Consider the following 18,402-nt stretch of genomic DNA (forward strand, 5'->3'; position numbering starts at 1 on the left):
CATATATATATATATATATATATCTTTACTTATACCTTGACCTAAATCCCCCTTCCAATTTTAAATAGATGTAGGACACATGTATTTAAATTGGCTAAAAGTCAATGGTATTTGTAAAGGATGTTGACTGTACGCATCATAGACAGTCTTCTATGTAGAGAGTCCGTCATTTTTGAGCCTTCATGCTTATCAGCTAGGGCATCTTTAAGCTACAGTATGTCTTTAGTGCATTTGGGGATATGACACTTCATTCTCCCTCTATGACTTGTAGTTGGGACCTAGGATGACACGCTCGCAATTGATTGATATGGACCCATTTATCTATGAAACTTTCATTTTTGGGGATCCTTATTTTTTAGGCCACTGGAGATATTTTGTCAGTAATGACAAAAGGACCTTTCCAGGAGGGAAGAAATTTCTTCTCCCTTACCTGATCTCTTCCAAAGTTATAAAGATAAACTTTATCATTTATTTCATATTCCTTTTTGGATGTTTTGAGATCATAATAGGTTTTAGTGGCAGTTGAAGCTTTTTCTAAATTCCTTTGAGCAAATGCAAAGGCATATTGCAGGTGCTTTCTTAGGTTCTCCACATATTGATGTGTATTGGCAGCGTTTATCAAGTTTTGGTCTGATGTACGGTACAGCAGATGCTGAGGTAGAACCATTCTCCTACCAGTCATCAGTTCAAAAGGTGACATCTTGGTAACACTACTTGGAGTTGCTCTTAATGCCATTAAGACAAGAGGTAGTTTTACATCCCAGTCTTTACCCGTTTCACTCACAAACTTTTTGAGGATTTTAACAATGGATTGGTTGTAACGCTCTACACCACCACTTGAGGCAGCTCTATAAGCAATATGGAGCTTTCTTTTTACCCCTAGTATTTTCCACATTTTGATCATACCTTCGCTAGTGAAGTGGGTTCCCCGATCAGATTCGATTCTTTGGGGTAGACCAAATCTTGAAAACACATGGTTGATGAGCAATGCTGCGCATGTTTCAGCACTATTGTTAGGTGCACTGATGCACTCTACCCATTTAGGCTGTATAAAGTAAAAAAAATATATATATATATTTTTTTATTTATGTAGTATATCATAACAAATGTTTTTGCTGGCCAAGTTTTCATTGCCCCACTTACATAGCATGGGGTCAATTTGCATGTGAAATGCAAATGGTTACTTTTTCACAAAACATATCACCTAGCCCAGACCTCTAGGCAACGTTGTAAGGAGTAGGAAGTCTATCACACATTTCCAGGTAGTAAAACATATGGTCTCTTTAAATGGCTGTTAAAGTTAAATAAACCAAATGTTTTATTGTCCTCACTTGGGTGTTTAGAATAACTTTGCATACTAAATGGGGGAGGGGAGAACTGAACATGAGTGAAGTCAATTTTTCTGAATGAATGAATCATTTGCTACTGACTAGCCAAATATATGATTAAGATATATATATATATATATATATATATATATATATATATATATATATATATATATATATATATATATATCTTTACTTATACCTTGACACCAACCTCTTCATGAATGAGGTTTAGGAAAGCATTGTTTATGAGAATAGTCTATTTAAACAATATGATGCAATATGGCGGCGATACATAGACTATGTGTTTGGCGTATGGTGGGGCAACGTGGAATCATTACTACAATTTGTAGGGGATTAATTCTAAGGTTATAGCCTTAGAGTTCACTGTTAGTTACAGTGAAGAATCAGTACCATTTTTGGACACAAAGATTTATAAGTTAGGACATCATCTGGAATTCGATCAATATGTGAAAGATACTGACAAAAATAACTTGCTTAAGTACAATAGCTTTCACCCAAGACCACTAGTCAATTCCTTACTCAAAAGTCAGCTTCTAAGGGTGAACAGAATTGTGACAAGGACAGGCAGGAGATTAGGTTAAAAGAAATGGCAAAAACAAATTCACTGATAGGGGCTATCCCCCCAAACCTCTAGATACCACTATTGAGGCACTGTACAAAACCAGAGAAATAACTCACAAGAGTAAAGGAAAAAGAATTTGTTTGTCAGCCAGCATAGTCCAGTGAGTGATACAATTGCTAGACTTATCAGACAGAATTGGCATATTCTCAAGGACTGTAACAAGGATGTAGTTTACTTTGAAGAACCCCCATTAATGGCCCACAGAAGAGTAAAGAACCTAAGGGATCACCTCATAAAGACAGATATAGGACCTGGGAAAGAATTAAAGCAGACCACATTGGGTAGCAAGAGAACAGGAAATTGCCCATGTTTGAATTGCATGAGTTTCAATTAAAGAGGTACAAATTTTCACCACCCACATAGTGGTAAAAAAATATAACATACATGTCTTCTTCATTTGTGAGACCACTTATGTGAGCTATTTAATTAACTGTCCTTGTTCAATGGTGTATATAGGAGAGACAACCCGTAGTTAGAGATAGAATGAGCCAACATCGCTCTAACATTAGATGTAAGAATCTTGAGGCTCCCCTCTCCAGACACTTCCTTGATAAAGGGCACAACATTAGCCAATTCAGGTGGCAGGTCATAGACCACATTAAGCCCAATAGGAGTGGTATGGATAGGGAACGTCTTGTTAAACAAAAGGAAATTTGGTGGATCCACAAATTAGAGACTTTGGCCTCTAGGGGCCTAAATAGAGATTATGATCAGTCTTGCTATTTCTAAATCTTTTATTCTCCTAAATTGTTTTTGAACAGCTTGTTCTGTTATATGTAACAGTTTATACTATGAAATTATCAGCATCTATATTCAGGTTTTAAAATTGTCTATAATGTTAAAGTTTTTTAATATATGTATATATATGTAGTAAAGTTCTTTATTGTGTATAATACTAATAGGCTGTCAGCAGATGGAGCTAGAGTTCCACTTTAGGTGCATTGGCACCAAAAAATAGATTTAAAAGGTCTCTGTGTAATAATTAAAGTATCAAGCATGAATAAAGGGCTGTGACCCCGAAACGTTGCTGTTTTGTATCAATAAATTGCTAAAAAGAATTTTTGGAGTGCTGAGGACTTTTCCCCTTGTATATATTGTAGAAGGGGGTTTGATGTATTTTCTTTAAATGTAAACAAGTTGTATTGACTTTAGGGCAATGCCCTACAAAAGGCCCTTTTAAGGGCTATTGTAATTAATATTCAGAGTTTATGAGTTATATTTGTTTTGTGTGTTTTTTTTTTAAATTTTACTGTAATTTAGATTTTTTTTATTTTTTTATGTAACTTAGGGGGTTTTGTTTAGATGGCTGATTAGGTGTTTGTGTAGCTGTAGTTTGCATTGGGAGGTTGAAGTTTGGGGCATAATCACCTAACCACCCCATATCTGTATGGGGGTTGATTAGGTGATTATTGTTGTTTAGCATTTAGTAGGCCTTAATCAACTAACCACCCCCAATACATGTATGATGGTTTATTAGGTGATTATAGTTGTTTAGCATTTAGTAGGTATACTTACCTGTATGGGGGTGGTTAGGTGATTCGGTTAGGGCAGCTTAAGGGTTAATAGTGTATTGTAGCATTTATATACAAATAGTAGATAAGCCTGCCCAAAGTGCAGTCTAATTATTTTTTAAGCTACAGATATAGAAACAACCTATTTTGTAACTCTTCTTTTATCTAAATATTTAAGCTACAGGTGTAGCAATACTATAATTTTAATGGACAACTGTCTTAAATATATAAAAAAATATGTTCTATATTATTAAACTACATATATAGCCACACTCTATTTGGACAAACTCCTGTCCTAAATACATACACCATTTCTTCTCTTTAAATTATGTTTACTTTAAGTATATTTCTTTATATACAACATTTTTAGTAAAAAAAACATCACTTCCAGTTATTAATTTCCCTTGTTCTTGTCCATCTATGATCTTAACTTTTACATCTGCAGAGCTCTTTACCCTTGAAAAGGCTACATATAACTGTCCACGGCTAAAAACTGGCAATATTCAACTGTCCTAAATATATAATAAATATACCAATTTAGCCAAACCCTCGGCTAGATTACGAGTTTTGTCGGTAAGGCTGTGCGGTGCTAACGAGCATTTTATGCTCACCGCTCATCTACAGACAACGCTGGTATTACGGGTTTTTAGAAACCCGGCGTTAGTCGCAGAAAAGTGAGCGGAGAGCAAAATTTTGCTCCACATCTCACCTCAATACCAGCGCTGCTTACGGTTGCGGTGACCTGCTAAAACGTGCTTGTGCACGATTTCCCCTTTGGAATCAATGGGGCAGAGCCGGCTGAAAAAAAACCTAACACCTGCAGAAAAGCAGCGTTCAGCTCCTAACGCAGCCCCATTGATTCCTATGGGAAATTACTTTTATGTCTACACCTAACACCCTAACCTGAACCCCGAGTCTAAACACCCCTAAAATTACACTTATTAACCCCTAATCTGCCACCCCTGACATCGCCTCCACCTGCATTATATTATTAACCCCTAATCTGCCGCTCCGGACACCGCCGCCACCTACGTTATACTTATTAACCCCTAATCTGCTGCCCCCAACATCGCCGACACCTACATTATATTATTAACCCCTAATCTGCCGCTCCGGACACCGCCGCCACCTACGTTATACTTATTAACCCCTAATCTGCTGCCCCAACATCGCCGACACCTACATTATATTTATTAACACCTAATCTGCCGCCCCCAATATCGCTGCCACCTACCTACACTTATTAACCCCTAATCTGCCGCCCCAATGTTGCCACCACTATAATAAACATATTAACCCCTAAACCTAAGTCTAACCCTAACACCCCCTAACTTAAATATAATTAAAAAAAATCTAAATAAAAATGACTACAATTAACTAAATTATTCCTATTTAAAACTAAATACTTACTTATAAAATAAACCCTAAGATAGCTACAATATAACTAATAGTTACATTGTAGCTAGCTTAGGATTTATTTTTATTTTACAGACAACTTTGTATTTATTTTAACTAGGTACAATAGTTATAAAATAGTTATTAACTATTTAATAGCTACTTAGTTAAAATAAAGTCAAATTTACTTGTAAAATAAATCCTAACCTAAGTTACAATTACACCTAACACTACACTACAATTAAATTAATTCTCTAAACTAACTACAATTAAATACAATTAAATACAATTATCTAAAGTATTAACCCCCCCCCCCCCCACTAAATTACAGAAAATAATAAAATAATTACAAGTTTTTTAAACTAATTACACCTAATCTAATCCCCCTAATAAAATAAAAAAGCCCCCTAAAATAATAAAAAGCCCTACCCTATACTAAATTACAAATAGCCCTTAAAAATGGGTGGGTTTTAGAGTAGGGTTGGGTGTGTGGGTGGTGGGTTTTAATGTTGGGAGGTATTGTACTTTTTTTTAAAAGGTAAAAGAGCTGAATACTTTGGGACAATGCCCCGCAAAAGGCCATTTTAAGGGCTATATGTAATTTAGTATAGGGTAGGGCTTTTTATTATTTTGGGGGGCTTTTTTATTTTAATAGGGGGATTAGATTAGGTGTAATTAGTTTAAAAAACTTGTAATTATTTTATTATTTTCTGTAATTTAGTGGGGGTTTTTTCCGTACTTTAGATAATTGTATTTAATTGTAGTTAGTTTAGGGAATTAATTTAATTGTAGTGTAGTGTTAGGTGTAATTGTAACTTAGGTTAGGATTTATTTTACAGGTAAATTTGACTTTATTTTAACTAGGTAGCTATTAAATAGTTAATAACTATTTAATAACTATTGTACTTAGTTAAAATAAATACAAAGTTGCCTGTAAAATAAAAATAAACTCTAAACTAGCTACAATGTAATTATTAGTTATATTGTAGCTATCTTAGGGTTTATTTTATAGGTAAGTATTTAGTTTTAAATAGGATTAATTTAGTTAATGATAGTAATTTTATTTAGATTTATTAAAATTATATTTCACTTAGGGGGAGATAGGGTTAGGGTTAGAGTTAGATTTAGGGGTTAATACATTTAATATAGTTGCGGCGACGTTGGGGGTGGCAGATTAAGGATTAATAAATGTAGGTAGGTGTCGGCGATGTTAGGGATGGCATATTAGGGGTTAATAATATTTAACTAGTGTTTGCGATGCGGGAGTGCGGCGGTTTAGGGGGTTAATATATTTTTATAGAGGCGGCGATGTCCGGTTCAGCAGAATAGGGGTTCAAATTTTTATTATAGTGTTTGCGAGATAGGGGGGCCTCGGTTTAGGGGTTAATAGGTAGTTTATGGGTGTTAGTGTACTTTTTAGCACTTTCGTTAAGAGTTTTATGGTATGGCGTTAGCCCATAAAACTCTTAACTACTGACTTTTCAATGCGGTACCAGGCTTGAAAGGAGAGGTTGTACCGCTCACTTTTTTGAAGACTCGTAATACCGGCGCTATGCAAGTCCCATTGAAAATATAGGATACGCAATTGACATAAGTGGATTTGCTGTATTTTCGAGTCTGGCCGAAAAAGTGAGCGGTGAGCCTGTCATTTCAAGACTCGTAATACCAGCAGGCGTTAAAAAGCAGCGTTGGAACCTCTCTCTCAACGCTGCTTTTTAAGGCTAACGCAAGACTCGTAATCTAGCAGTTTATTTGCAAAACTTATTGAAATTGTATATTTATATAACCAACAGGTATAGTGACAACCTTATCTGGATGGACTGTTGTCCTAAATATATGCCAAATATAGTATAGATAATAAGGTTACTGATGTAGAAATAATATTTATTTTGATATAATTATATTAATATAGCAAAACTTTTATTAGCTATGCTGCTTTCATCTATCTATATATATATAAATTAATTTACAGGTGTTGTAACACCTTTTTTTGAGGATGTGATTTCCTAAATATATTTATAAAAAATATATATTTAATCTAAAGTTAAAACTAATGGACTTATTTGGACAGACTATAGTCCTTAATATATAAAATCTACAAATGTAGCAACCCCTATTTGCTATATATTTCTTAACTATAGTTGAATTTACAACTATTTTTCAAAGAAATAAAAAAAAAAAATTAATAAAAAAATAGTATACCTTATTAATAAAGAGTATACTTTATGTTCTTATATATATCTTAATATATTTTTTATGTTACTGTGCTACTTATGTAGCAAAAAAGTATACACTGCTATTAAAGTAACTGATCTCTCTCTACAGCAACTCTCCTTTCAGACTGCTTTTTCCTAACTGTGTCAGATAATATTAAACCTTAATATTTTAAATGTCTAAACGGCGCAAGCAAGGGGCGTTGTACGCCAGAAGCGAGAGGTATGGCTTTCCACAAATGTGCAGTATTTGATTGACACTGACGTATATGTTAATTCCTATGCCCGTAAAATATTTTCGGAAGTTGCAATCGGCAATTTCCGTAACTCCGCCCACACATAATTTATACTGTAACAATGCATAGTTACTGTATCAATAATGTAAACACTGACACTGAAAAAATAAGCATTAATAAAAATCATGTACAAACTGACACTTATACATACACTTCCTTTCAATACATACGGCTAAATGCTAAATTATTTAAAGTGTCTGTATGTACATTATATATATATTACAAATGCTTATTATAGAAGTGTCAGTGTCTACATTATTTATGTAGTCACTATGCATTGTGACTGTATAAATAATGTGTAGACTGAGCCGCCTCCCAATAATAAACTTAACACTTCTTTACCTATATTTCCGCCATCCCCCAAAAATCGCAAGTAAAAATAAAATGAATAACCCCTTAACCGTCAACCACCTACATCGCAATAAACCTAATTACCCTATTAACCCCTAAACCACAAAACCCCCACATCACAATAAACCTAATTACCATATTAACCCCTAAACCGCAACACCCCCACATCACAAAAAAAAAATATTATTAACCCCTAAACCGCAAAACCCCCACATCGCAATAAACCTAATTAACTTATTAACCCCTTAAACCGCCAAAACCCACAATGCAAATGATCTTTTAAATAACTAAGCACCCTAACCTAACAGCCCCTAACCTAACACCCCCTCAGGGGCTCCAAGATAATCAGCTCTTTTACATCCAAAATACACCAAGTCCCCTCTAACAGTAAAATCCCCCCACCCACCAAACCCCCCAAAATAAAAAACCTAACACTAAAAAAACCTAAACTACCCATTGCCCTGAAAAGGGCATTTGGATGGGCATTGCCCTTAAAAGGGCATTTAGCTCTTTTACAATTGCCCCAAAAAACGCTAAGTTAAAAAATAACCCCCCCCCCCATAAAAAGTTACAAAAAAAACTAACACTAAAGCCCCAAATAGATACTCACAGGTCCTGAAGTCTAGCGGAGAAGATCTTCTTCCAGACGGGTCCATCATCTTCATCCACAGCAAAGGTGGCGCAGAGCGGAGATGTGGAGCGGTGTATCCAGATGTGGTGATCCTCGGAGGTGGTGATGGTCCTTGGTGGCAGTTTCTGATGGCGGTGCTCCGCGGCGGCGTGAAAGTTCCTCTTCATGCGATCGTCCGCCACACACTGAAGATTAAATGCAGGGTACCCCATATTTATTAGGGTACCTTGCATTCCTATTGGCTGACATTTTCACATCAGCCAATAGGATGAAAGCAAGTGAAATCTTATTGGTTGGTGAACAGCCAATAGGATTTCACTTGCTCTCATCCTATTGGCTGGTGTACAGTAATTTAGTAATTTAATTAGTTATTTCCATTGTGGGTTTTGGCGTTTTAAGGGGTTAATAAGTTAATTAGGTTTATTGTGATGTGGGGGTTTTGCGGTTTAGAGGTTAATAGGTTAATTATGTTTATTGCAATGTAGGGGTTTTGCGGTTTAGGGGTTAATAGGATAATTAGGTTTATTGCGATGTGGGGGTTTTGCGGTTTAGGGGTTAATAGGGTAATTAGGTTTATTGCAATGTGGGTGGTTGACGGTTAAGGGATTAAGGGGTTAATTTATTATTTTGCAATGTGGGGGTTTGTGGTGTATGTATTCTTTTGTCCTCGTGCTGCCAACATTCCATTGAGGATGCGTGCGCAACTGCCGACGGCGACGAACATTACAAACACAATTATAGTATAGATGTTTAAATATTATGCATTCTCATGTATGATGCATATTCTTTTAAGTATTGTATATAAATTAAAAATGTCACAGCAAAATGCCGACAATGTCAGCGATGCAGGAGATTGACTTCTATGGCAGAGACATCGCCAATATCTGCCATTGCTCGGGCACATTCCTTTTCTTTGTTTTGAATATCAGGGCCAAAGTTTCTAGGTCTGTTGTTCAAATTTTTTTTTGCATATAAAGGAACAAATATTGCCATAATAGAGCCCTCTGTTTATGTGTTGCCTCCAAGTGTGACCAGTAGCAGGATGTTAAGGATGCAGCAGATGAAACATACAAAGCTTAGCTGCAGTATGGATGTTAAAGGTAGATTCCCAAAAATGGTCCTCAGGGCCATGCTCTTTCCAAAGAACCAAATACCCTAGGACTTCCCTTTGTCAATGAGAATCAAGGATTTCTTGTACCTCAAATTTTTCATCACTCTTAACTAAAATAGGAGACAGAGGATGAGGAAGCTGGGGAAGAGAAGGCTTAGGAAACAACATATGGAACATTGGATGCTTCTTGAGAGATAAAGAAAGATCCAGACAAACTGCTACACAATTAACAATTCATGTTTTAAACCCCAATAAACCTTGGGCCTAGCTTCTTAGAAGGACAAGACAAATGTAAATGTACTGTAGACAACCAGATCGTAGCACCACAAGCATAGGCAGGGCCAACAGATTGCTTCTTACCAGCTTGAGTCTTCTGGTGATTCAGAAATTAAAATCAGTTACAGGAACAAGAGAAGAAACAAGTATCGCTGGTAATCTTGCAGGATGGAAATGAATACTGCAGCTAATGTAAACAACCAATGTATCACAGAAATCAGTGTTTCTGAATCATCCATAACAGGATAGGTATTTCCCTGCCTGACTGGTCAGCTTCTAACTCACTGTGACTAACTCATCTATGCTCAGGTAAGGAAATCTTTAGAATTTGCCCTTTTACAGCTGGAGTTGAGAAACACTGATATAAAATGTATCTAAGGAAAAGTGTCAGGTATGAGTATATGATTAGATTGCTAGATACTGATATTTGGTATCACTTCTCTCATAATACATTTTACTTATTTAAGTGGCACAAAATTAAAGAACTTTAGCCTAGATTACAAAAATATTAGCACTATTATGTAATCAATAGCATTTCTATTTTTGCACTGTCTGAAATCATTTTTTAGTGTTAGGGTGTGCTAACATCTGCATGTCTTATAGACTGCTATACAGGTGCACGCTAAAATTACGGATATCACTTGATCACTACGCTGATGGTGCGCAAGTAGTGGAGTTCTTGTTCTGGGCAAAACTATTAATAATAATGTTTTTTACTTCAGGTCTCAAAAAGAGCTACATTTTTAAGCGGTAGATTGGATTGAGCTTTAACTCTTGTAATACAAGCACAATGACTGAGCTAAAAACGCTCCCTACGCTAGGGGGTGCTAAAAAAGTTTCCACCATGTTAAGATATTCTGGTTAATAAGTTTAACCATCCAGTTGTAGAACCAAATTATGTGTTATTCATAGAATGTGACCGAGCACAAGATAATGCACCCTGCCCTATCGATTGAGCTCCACTTGTAATCTAGCTTGTATGTTTTATCTATAAGTTGATTTCTTAATTATTTGTTTTTCACATTCTGGGATATACATAATTTGCTTTTATTCATTTTTTTTAACCTAAAAATATTTATGTGCTTAGGTGGGGAATTTGGACAAATATTTATGCCTGTAGGGGTACTTACTGCAAAAATGTTGAGAAACTCTGGACTAAATAATGGTGCCCACTAAGTATACTGTAGCTAGTATGTAAGGGCTCTCCTTTAGTTTATACTATCCAAAAGGATACATTGTTAAATGCCACTAGTTGTCCTCTAAACAATCTAGACATTTTGGATTTTTCTTATAATGGGTAATATACCAGTGGGGATATATAGTGTAGTGAACTATATTTTTATGAATTTAGAATGGATGAAGACAATAAGTAAGAGCAGCTGAAAATAATCTGTGTGGAATAAACTAATAATGTCTTGCTCTTTATATAAGAGTGTAAATGTAGCTTTTTCAAATGTACATAGTATACTTATCAATAAATGAATGTACCTTTGAAAGTTCTGCCTTGTACTTGTACGGAATTCGCTGATATTATAATAAATCAGATTGTTTGCAGATCATTGAACTGTTAAACCAAAGTATTAAAATAAGTCTTATCACCTCAAATGTATAGCTTGTTTATGACCAATGTCACAAGAGTATGGATGATAGATGCTAGCTTCTTTTATCGTTATTTAATTGCAAGACCATAGGAGAATTAACTAATCATTAAATGTTTTAATATACAGTGATAAAGTGCTACACTATTGATGAGCAAACTTTTTAGATGACAGGCCATAATCAGGGCCTACTAGGCCTGTGTCTAGGGCTGCACGATTTAAGAGGCAGTAAATTCTGAGGGGTAGTTCTATGCTCTCCAAATGTTTCATTTATTGATTTTATTAATAACTAGCAACACTTGGTTACATTGGTCCTAGTGAGCTTTTCCTGACTCCCTAGCCTTTGTTATTAAAAACATATAAGGCAAACATGAGCTAAAAATATTGGGGAGGTGGATTTAAGGAGCAGATCTCCCAGTGCTTAAAACTTGTTTTCTTTATTTTATTTCTTCTTCACTAATACATACTTTATTCATTTATTTATTTTCACACACTAAACTACTGTATTAGCCCCTATACCACAACCCCCACTGCAAATAACCTCTAAACCACCACACCCCATATCACAAACTACCCCTCTACACTATTAACCACATAAACTGCCACAAACCCCACTGCAAACTACTCCACTACATTATTAACCCCTAAACAGCCACAACAACCACTGCAAAGTAACCCACTACACTATTAACCCCTAAACTGCCACATCCCCCATTGCATACTACCGCTCTACAATATTAACGCCTATATTGCAACAACCCCATCACAAAATACCCACTAATCTCTAAACCCCTTAACCAATTAACCCCCCTAACATCCACTAAAAAACTAATATTACTGGAAAAAAAACAAAACAAACAAATAAAAAACTTAACATTACATAAAAAATAAAACTAACATTACATGAAAATAAAGCTACCATTACAGAAAATAAAACAAACTATTATTACAGAAGAAAACAAACTAAAAATAAAAAAATGGTTATGCCATCTTCATGCTGGCGATGGGTGGTCCATCTTCCTCCCCTGGTGGTGATGGTCCATCTTCATCATGGCGGTGGTCTTATATCTTCATACATCTTCTTTTCTTCTTATATTCGGACCTTTTGTCCCCAACGTCCTCTTCATGCAGTCACCGCACACTGAATTTTGAATGTGAGGTACCACTTTATATAGTGGTACCCTTGATTCCCATTGGCTGATTTTCATTTTCAAATTCAAATCAGCCAATAGAAAAAGCTTTCATTATATTGGCTAATTTGAATTTAAACATGAAAATCAGCCAATAGGAATGCAAGTATACCCCTATATCCGGGGTACTTTGAATTCAAAATTCAGTGTGCAGCGGGTGACCTCATGAAGAGGATGTCGTGGATAGAAGATTTAAAGATAAGAAGATGGATGAAGATAGAAGACCGTCCCCAGTATGAAGATGGACTGCCGCTGCCACGAAGGAGCCGGATTCAACTTTGGTGAGTACCATCTTTTGGGTTTAGTACGATGGGGGTTGTGGTGGCTTAAGTGTTAATAGTGTAGAGGGGTATTTTGCAATGGGGGTTGTGGCGGTTTAGGGGTTATTAGTGTAGTGGGGTACTTTGTGATGGGCTATGTTGCGATTTAGGGGTTATTAGAGTAGGGGGGAGTATGGGTGTTATATTCTTTTTACGCTTTGCTCACTCCATAAAAGTCAATGGGGGAGTACTTTAACATGGTCGCAATATTCTAACTCCTGTTCTTTGTGTGCATCAGGTTAGCGTGCCAGTTGAAAAATCTTCACTTTCAACTTGTAATACGTGCTCTAACAGACGTGCGCAAAGAGCAAAGTCGAACGGAGATAGCGTGCGAGCAGGAGCGATAAATAGCCCATTGTCACTTTTGGAACCTTGACATACAACCTCTGAGTCACTTTTTCTCACTTTTTTTCTTTTGACAAAATGCATATATAAACACACGCACAAAATTACTTTTGAAGGACACTACTTTGTTAATAGTAGGGTCGATCACAATCTATCTGCAATTTACTCCAGAAATGGCATTTTTCTTTCTGGATGAAATAGTCAGAGTCTTTTCTATGTGTTCACAATGCAAAATGGACGTATGCGTTAGAGGCTTTCAGCTGTGACCACGTTTTCACTAAAAACGCTCCCGGATGTGCTAAGTATTTGTTATCAGGATAGAAACTGTGAAGTCCCCTGAAACTGGCAGATACAATAGTTCTTTCACACCTCTTAAGCCTACAGTATCTCTTGCTCTTGAATTAACCCCTTTGTTCAATGTGGAAGATAAATGGTTATTTACATGTGTGAGATTAACCTATTTCAATCTGAAGCCATCCTCACCACTACTTAACCATCTGAATGGCAATTACATGTTAGACATTAGACATGTGCGTTTTGTTTCGTTCCGAATCGAAATTCAGATAAATTTGCCAAATTCGTAGATTTGAATCGATTAGAATTTCCAAATTACCCTAGCAACGAAACTAAACTAATCCGAATGCATTTGTAACAAATAAATCTGAATTAGTTAGGATTTATTTGTTACATTCGAATAGCCATGGACTAATCACAATTCAGTATAAAAATAAAATTTAGTGAGATAGAATAGTGAAATAATTCCATTTGTGTAACTTGGAACCATCTGAATCAACATAACACATACCAAACTTCCAAATTTATGAATCAAACTCGAAACTAATACATCCGAATACATTTGAATTTATTCAAATACAAATTAATCCGAAATGAATACATTCTAATGTATCCGAATTCGAATCGGTCCGAAATGAAATTTGAAAAAAATCTGAATCGGTCCGAAACAAATTTTTCCACTGTCCACATGTCTATTAGACATGATGTGCAAACTGAGTATTTGTTACGTGAATTAAGGCCCTGCATTGAAATCCTGCTATTCCCTGCTTTTCTGTCATTTTACACCATCTCTCTTTTTGGTACGTGAATTAAGGCCCTGCATTGAAATCCTGCTATTCCCTGCTTTTCTGTCATTTTACACCAAGTCTCTCTTTTTGGTACGTGAATTAAGGCCCTACATTGAAATCCTGCTATTCCCTGCTTTTCTGTCATTTTACACCAAGTCTCTCTGTGTGTGTATATATATATATATATATATATATATATATATATATATATATATATATATATATATATATATATATATATATTGAGCACATGAATTTAGGCTGTTAAAATTAAGTCCTGCATTTTTTGTAATGATTTTTCCCAATGTCCCAATGTCTCAATTCTAATGTCTAGTTAATTGCCATGTGATGCTCAATCCTTATCAATACTTGCTTTAACTCTAAAATTTATAGTTTTCTTATGTCACAGTTTTAACCCCCTCCAAATTTTATTGCCTGTTTACTTAACTCATCTCACCCTGACCAGATTCTAACATTCCAATTGGCCTTACCAAATGTCTTTGATTAGCAATTACCTAAATTTAGTGGACTCAGCTGAATGCCCTACTTGTATATATTTCAGACTAGTTTGGGGATGTGCACTGCACAGGGGTGTGCACTGCTTACAGGGCAGTGTACTTTTTAACAATAGCATATGTTCACATTTTCCAAGTGAACATTTTATAAGTGAGGCACTCATTTTTAAGAATTATACAAGAATTACACAAGGATTGGGCAAGGGGCAAGAAACAAAGCAAGTACTCTTGTAATACTATGTTGTATGTATCTCATTGTATCCTTTTGCAAATGCTGCTGTAACACTGTGTCTTTTGTGTTTACTTGGTTCCCACTTTCATCATAATGCTCAATATCTTAATATTCCTTTATGCTACCTCTTGTCTCTATAACAAACTACATTACTCACTTACTCCTTCTCACTCTCCACCTGCACTGTTCATTAGCCCATCTCTCTTATACTCACCTTACTTTTGTACTCATGAACTTTTCCTATTCCTAAACACTCTCTCTCCCCCCTGCACTTCAGCCAAACAACAGTCTCATTACTGCAAATATGCTTCTCATCTCATGTCACTCTCCCTCTTGCTCATACTAGCTGCTGGCAACATCTCCCCTAATCCTGGTCCCTCACAACCTCCTAGCCTTCCACATCCTTGTGTGCCTTTCAATAGACTTCATAAACTAAACTCTGGTAACCTTAATCGCATTCCTCTTACATCTAAAAACCCCTCCCCCTTCACTTGTGCACTCTGGAACTCTTGCTCTGTTTGCAACAAGCTCACTTCTATCCATGATCTCTTTATCTCCCACTCTCTTAACCTTCTGGCTCTTACAGAAACCTGGCTCTCTACTTCAGACACAGCATCCACTGCTGCACTGTCACATGGGGGTCTTCATTTCATCCACACTCCTAGGTCTGGCAATAGACAAGGAGGTGGTGTCGGTATTTTACTGTCCTCTCGTTGCACCTTCCTACAAATACAGCCCTTCTTCTCACTCACATTTTCTTCATTTGAAGCACACATGATTCGGTTATTCTCTCCCCTCTCTATACATGCTGCAGTCATATACCGCCCCCCTGGCTCCCCAACTCAATTTTTAGATCACTTTGCTGCCTGGCTTCCTTATTTCCTTTCCTCAGACACCCCTGCCCTCATTCTTGGTGACTTTAACATCCCTCTTGACAATCCCAATGCCTCCTCTGCAATACAACTTCTTCAACTGACTTCCTCTTTCGGCCTGTCACAATGGACTGACTCTCCCACTCACAAAGATGGTCATTCCCTTGATCTGATTTTCACCTATCGATGCACTCTTTCAAATATAAGAAACTCCCCTTTTCCTCTCTCTGACCATCATCTCCGAACTTGCAACATCACTTCCCTACCTACAACTCCCCCTCCCTCTACCCATCACACCAAACTTCACAGAAGCACTAAGTCACTAGATCTGCATCAGCTCGCTAGCTCTCTCAAACCTCTCCTCTCATCCATCACCTCCTTTTCCTGCCCTGACCAATCTATCTGCCAGTATAATTCCACCCTTACATCGGTCATTGACACTCTGGCCCCTCCAACCTTAGCTCAGAAACCACACTCTTATCCTCAGCCCTGGCATACTCCTCTGACACGATACCTACGCAGATGCTCCCGTACTGCTGAGTGACATTGGAGGAAATCTCGGAGTTCAGCTGACTTTCTTCACTACAAGTTCATCCTGAACTCCTACTATTCTGCCCTTAATCTTTATAAGCAACAATATTTTTCTAATCTCATCTCTACTCTTTCATCTTAACCTAAACGTCTGTTCTCCACATTCAACACTCTTCTCCGCCCACCCCACCTCCTAACACAACCTCTCTCTCAGCTCAAGATTTTGCAAGCCACTTCAACAACAAAATTGACTCCATCAGAAGTGAAATCAGCTCTCAACATACTTCCAATCTCCCACCCCCTCAAAATCTCACGATCACCCAAAACCCAAATATCCAAAAATGCAGCTCTTTTGCCCCTGTTAATGAGGATGAAGTTTCTGGCCTTATACTGTCCTCCCACCTCACTACCTGTCCCCTTGACCCCATCCCCTCACAGCTACTCCCCTCCCTCTCTTCTACCCTCACCCCCATACTCACACACATTTTCAACCTCTCCCTCAGCACTGGTATATTTCCCTCATCTCTAAAACATGCACTGGTCACACCTATCCTCAAAAAACCTTCCCTTGAGCCAACCTCCCCTTCCAATTACCATCCTATTTCCCTACTCCCTCTTGCCTCAAAGCTCCTCGAAAAGCTAGTTTACGCACGTCTATCCCATTTCCTTATAATAAACTCTCTGACCCACTGCAATCTGGATTTCGTTCCCATCACTCTACAGAGACAGCAATTGTCAAGGTTACCAATGACCTACTTACAGCAAAATCCAAAGGCCACTTCTCTCTGCTTATCCTCCTTGACCTGTCTGCAGCCTTTAAAAACTGTTGACCACCCTCTTCTGCTCCAAACCCTCCAATCCTTCGGCATCTGTGACACAGCTCTCTTGTGGTTCTCTTCCTATCTGACTAACCGTACATTTAGTGTAGCCTTCTCTGGAGCATCCTCTGCCCCGTTACCACTTTCTGTTGGGGTACCTCAAGGCTCTGTCCTTGGTCCCCTTCTCTTTTCAATCTACACGTCGTCACTAGGTTCCTTAATAAAGTCCCATGGGTTTCAATACCATTTGTATGCCGATGACACCCAAATCTACCTCTCTGCACCAGACCTACCTCCTTCCTTACTAACTCGTGTCACTAACTGTCTTTCTCACATCTCATCTTGGATGTCCTCTCACTACCTTAAGCTAAATCTCTCCAAAACTGAACTCCTTATTTTTCCCCCTTCTTCCAATGTCTCCATCCCCAAAATTTCTATAACTGTTGATAATTCCATCATTATCCCTACCCTGCACGCCCGATGTCTTGGGGTCACACTTGACTCAGATCTTTCCTTCACTCCTCACATTCAGTCCTTGGCTAAAGCCTGCCGCTTCCACCTTAAAAACATTGCTAAAATTAGACATTTCCTTACACAAGATACAACCAAGATTTTAATCCACTCTCTCATGCTTTCCCATCTCGACTACTGCAATTCTGTCCTCTCTGGTCTACCTAGCTGCCGCATAGCTCATTTACAATCCATTATGAATGCCTCTGCCAGGCTCATCTTCCTTACTCGTCACTCTTCATCTGCTGCACCTCTCTGCCAATCCCTTCACTAGCTTCCTCTTGCCTCTAGGATTAAACATAAAATCCTCACCCTGACATATAAAGTTCTCAACTGCACTGCTCCCCCCTACATCTCAGAACTTGTCTCTAGATACTCCCCCTCCCGTCCCCTTCGATCAGCTCAGGATCTCCTCCTCTCCTCCTCTCTTGTTACTTCCTCACATTCACGTTTACAGGAATTCTCCAGACTGGCCCCCATCTTGTGGAATTCCCTGCCTCGCTCCATAAGACTCTCCCCTAGTTTTAACAGCTTCAAGCACTCCCTAAAAACTCTACTATTCAGGGATGCATACAACCAACACTAACCTTTCCTAACGCCATTGCTTTCCCCTTGAACCCCTTAGATTGCA

Source organism: Bombina bombina, chromosome 1, assembly GCF_027579735.1.
Source record: "Bombina bombina isolate aBomBom1 chromosome 1, aBomBom1.pri, whole genome shotgun sequence".
NCBI lineage: Eukaryota > Metazoa > Chordata > Amphibia > Anura > Bombinatoridae > Bombina > Bombina bombina.